A 4,950-nucleotide genomic window follows, 5' to 3' on the forward strand; every position below is an offset into this window, starting at 1 on the left:
GGAGGGAGGGAAGGAGGGAGGAAATTTTCTTGTTTCCTTTGCACTTGCATCAAAGTCTGGTCTGAAAACTACCCCTGGAACTGTGATTTGAGTTCAAAAAACATGCCTGCAGCCAGTTTGGATAGGGGTGAAGCGCTCACCTCTTTTTTTAACTTTCAATAGCCAAAAAAATCATATGGAGCAGCTTGATTTTGCTTGTCATTCAAACTATGTCAGTTGTCAGAATAACTTTACTACAGTGTAAGTTTCACATATAAGAACTGTTTTGTCTTGTAATTCATTGGGAAACAGTATTGAGTCTGCAACAAAAACCCAATTTCCAAAGCCATTCTGTTTTGTTTGTTTGTTTGTTTGTTTTGAGACGGAGTCTCGCTCTGTCGCCCAGGCTGGAGTGCAGTGATACGATCTCGGCTCACTACAAACTCCACCTCCCGGGTTCACCCCATCCTCCTGCCTCAGCCTCCCAAGTAGCTGGGACTACAAGCGCCCGCCACCATGCCTGGCTAATTTTTTTGTATTTTTGGTAGAGACGGGGTTTCATCATGTTAGCCAGGATGGTGTGGATCTCCTGACCTTGTGATCACCCGTCTCGGCCTCCCAAAGTGCTGAGATTACAGGTGTGAGCCACCGCACCCAGCTGCCATTCAGTTTTGATTATTGTTGAAGATGGTTATTTAGAAAAAATTCAATCTTAGTTCTGATTTCAAAAAATCATAATAAAACTTTACCACTCCTAAGTCATTCAACTAGCATACGGCAGGGTAAATTGGGATATCTAGCTTTTATTTTAGACAAAAATACACAGAACTGACAATGATTTAGTCTACAAGAGCAAATGAAGTTCACTGTTGACAATACTGGTTCAACAACACATTTAAGGCATTTCCACACACTACCTGCTGTGAATAACCATGTGTTTTTAACAACCTACATGCTCATAAGCTTTGTGCATTTATCAACTAAGCCTTTCCTCCTTCACACATTTTTTTGTTTTGTTTTGTTTTGTTTTACTGTCATTTGTAACACTCTTAGCAGATTCCACTTTAGGTTATACTGAATTGGTGTTTTCTCGGCTTCTTTGAAAATATTCTTACCTGTAGTTGTTATGTGCATATTACTCATAAAGGATAATTCTTTAGTCACTTCAAACTCAGCACTGACTTCTAGACTATCAACAACTGATCAGTAGGGCAGTATCAGTAACATCTGTCAACTCATCAAGAGCCAGGAATTGCTTAAGGCCAGGGGTTGGAGACCAGCCTGGGCAACATAACGAGATCCCACCTCTATAAAAAAATGTTTTTAATTAGCTGGGTGTGGTGGCATGTGCCTGCAGTCTCAGCTACTCAGGAGGCGGAGGCAGGAGGATTCCTTGAGCCCAGGAGCTGGAGGCTGCAGTAAGCTATGATTGTGCCACTGCATTCCAGCCTAGGTGACAGAGCAAGACTCTGTCTCTTAAGAAAAAAAGTCCTAGGCAAGTGCTATTGAAAGTGGAAAGTTTAGAGAATGCTATCTTTGATAAATGAAAAGCCCAACTCAAAATGGCTTAATGAAAAAGGAAATGTTTTGGTATGGGTTACTGAACAACCAAAGGAGGGTGGGCTTCAGGGTTAGCTAAGACCAGTAACTCTGGCTCTGTTTCACTTTGATTTTCTTGCTCTGCCCTCCTCTAGATATTGGCTTCATCCCCAGGCAGACAGCAACCTGATTATAGTGTTATGTCTCTGATAGCCACTCACAACTTTGTCCCCTACAAGAGAGAACTGTTTCTGGATGCTTGCTCAGAATGCCAAAAAATCCTTTTCAGGTACCTCCTTTCTCTCTATCTTGCCCAAAATGGGTCATACGTCCTGGACAGATTACAAAAACGGCTATACATTCTTCCCCCATCTCTCTGGAATGTCACTTGCAGCTCTTCCCATTAAGTGGTGGAGTCTATTTCTCTACCCCTTGAACATGGTCTCAGCATGTGAATTGTTTTTCCCAGTGAAACATTAGCAAATTTGTTGTAAGCGGAGACTTAAAAAGTGTTTGTACATTGGGGCTTGCCATCTTCTGCTGCTCTGTGGAACTCTGAGGTTACCATGTTAAGAAGCCTATGATTGAGGGAGGACGAGTGACCATGTGGAGCAGAAACAAGCCATCCCAGCTGAGCACATCACCCCCACCCCAACCTTCACCAACCAGCCTTCCAGCAACAGGACATGAGAATGAGGCTGTGCTGTCCTAAACAACCCACTCTGAGCCAGCCCAGATATGAAAACCACTTAGATGACCCACAGAATTATGAGAAGTAATAAATGTTTGTTATTTTAAGCCACTCAGTTTAGGAGTGGTTTGTTAAGAGGCAAAAGCTAACTGATATATGACCATTTCTGAGGCAGTCATAGGCAAGGGGAATTTCATTACTCTTAAGTGAATCAAGAGACCCCTTTGGAGTTGGGAAGTTGGGATTATGTTTCCATGATGATCATGGCTGCATGGAGGAAGGGTAGATAACTAAACAAAATGGGGTTTTGACAGGAAGAAAAAGGGGAGAAAATGCATGTTGAATTTGGCAACTAATAATTCCACTAAATATACTCTACACCAAACTTTATGTTGCTTCTTTATTTAAGAAGGGAGACTAAGTTACCATTAGAAGGACCATGCATAGGAACTAACATATATTTCTGTGCAGTGAGTGTGTCCTGTAGTATGCTTTGGGAGGGCAACTGAGCTACCAAGACTTGGATTTCACTGCAGCAGGGGTTGGTCCTTTACAGAAAGCTAGTGATTCTTTTAGGTTTTGAGAGTCATATGATTTCTGTCACAACTACTTAATTTCGCCATTGTTGTGTGAAAGTAGCAATAGGCAGAAAATAAATGAATGAGCATATTTGTGTTCCAGTAAAACTTTATTTTGAAAAACAAGCAATGGGCTGGATTTGGCCCACAGTTGGCCAATCCATCAACCAGAGAAGCAACGTGCAATGCTATACAGTGTGTAGCTCACGCAATCAGGTGTCACTCAATGTATACATTTATATTGCACATTTCATATAATTTTCTTGGGGAGCAAATCTGAGTCACCAGCAGTTGTATTTCCTGGAGAAAGGTAATAATACAGTACTGTGCATTGAGCACTACATGTACCCTGATGTGGGAAGACAGAGATAAACATACTTGTTTGTCAGAGATTAAACATAGAACGTTGTGCCTTTCTTTCTTTCTTTTTTTTTGTTTAGAGACAGAGTCTTGCTCTGTTGCCCAGGCTGGAGTGCAGTGGCGCCATGTCGGCTCACTGCAAACTCTGCCTCCCAGGTTCATTCACCTCCCGGTTCTGCCATTCTCCTGCCTTAGCCTCCCATGTAGCTGGGACTACAGGCACCCGCCACCATGCCTGGCTAGTTTTTTGTATTTTTAGTAGAGACAGGGTTTCACTGTGCTAGCCAGGATGGCCTTGATCTCCTGACCTCGTGATCTGCCCGCCTTGGCCTCCCAAAATGCTGGGATTATAGGCGTGAGCCACCACACCTGGCCTGTGCCTTGCTTTCTTTACATAATCTGCAGAGGGAAATAAAGTTAGGTATATTTCTGTCTCATGCAGAGAAGTGACATATCTTTGTGGCATGTGTAATTCTTACAATTTTCATGGGAAGAATGACAAATTGTGAAGAATTCTATTTCACCCAGAAAAGCAATATTCTTCTTAGTGCATTGTGTTTAGTACTTGACTGCTCAAAAAAAGCAGATCAAGCATGTTTTTAGGATATAAACCATGCAGGAACCCAAAGAAAAGAGAAAAACAAAAAGAATTTAATATTTTAAAAAATACTTTGAAGTAGGAGAAAATTCAAAACTTGATTGAATTCCTTAAACTTATGGTTATTTTCTTTTGAATTGTATAATGAAGTTGGGGTGACTCACTGCATTTTTCATGCTTAAAGCCTCAAAAAATCTTAATCTTGCACTGCCTCTGTAAATTGCTTTACCTTGATGGAGAAGAAAGCTGAGTTATTAGCAAGAATTTATCACTTAGATGAATAATACATATTTCTAAGCAATTTTTTCTTCATGTAATCTGCTGGAGTGAAAAACTGAGTTTCCAGTAGCATATTTCACAGAAAAGGGACATTCGGCTGGGCGCAGTCGTTCACACCTGTAATCTCAGCACTTTGGAGGCCAAGGCGGGCAGATCACTTGAGGTCAGGAGTTTGAGAGCAGCCTGGCCAACATGGCGAAACCCCATCTCTACTAAAAATACAAGAATTAGCCAGGTGTGGTGATGTGCTCCTGTAATCCCCACTACTCGGGAGGCTGAGGCAGGAGAATCACTTGAGCCCAGGAGGCGGACGTTGCAATAAGCCAAGATCACGCCACTAGACTCCAGCCTGGGTGACAGAGCAAGAGTCCATCTCAGAAAAAAAAAGAAAAGAGGGAAATTCACTCCTATGGACTCTGTATTTCCTATAATCTGGTTCGGTTGGAAAGATGAACTATTAGCAGTTTTAGCTCTCCTAAAGTCACACGTTTCATGTCTGTAGAATGTCCCTTTTAGTATGTTCTCTTTGGAAAGGTAATCAGGTGGGAAAGCATTTAGCTGTGTGTAACAAAAACAAACTTGGTGAATAGTCCAAAGGTTTATTTTTTATTATTTAGCAAGGTTCCCAGGGAAAGCAGTTGAGCGCTGCTATAGCAGCTCCAGAACCAGGCTCATTTTTTCCTCAAGTCATGCCACCTTATAATATGGTTAGCATTTTCATGCTTGACACTTCTTGATTATAAGATGGCTGCTGCATCAGCAGGCTCATAAGTGTGTTCCAGAAAGAGAGAAGGAGGAAGTGCAAAGGACAAAAAACATTTTCCAACTAAGTCTGTTCTTTTTAATTAGGAAAAAAGCAACATTACTGGAGGACCCATCTATAAACTATAAGCTCTCCATTTTTTCTTTTTTCTTTCTTTCTTCCT

This window comes from Colobus angolensis, unplaced genomic scaffold (assembly GCF_000951035.1).
Source record: "Colobus angolensis palliatus isolate OR3802 unplaced genomic scaffold, Cang.pa_1.0 Scaffold344, whole genome shotgun sequence".
NCBI classification, from domain to species: Eukaryota; Metazoa; Chordata; class Mammalia; order Primates; family Cercopithecidae; genus Colobus; species Colobus angolensis.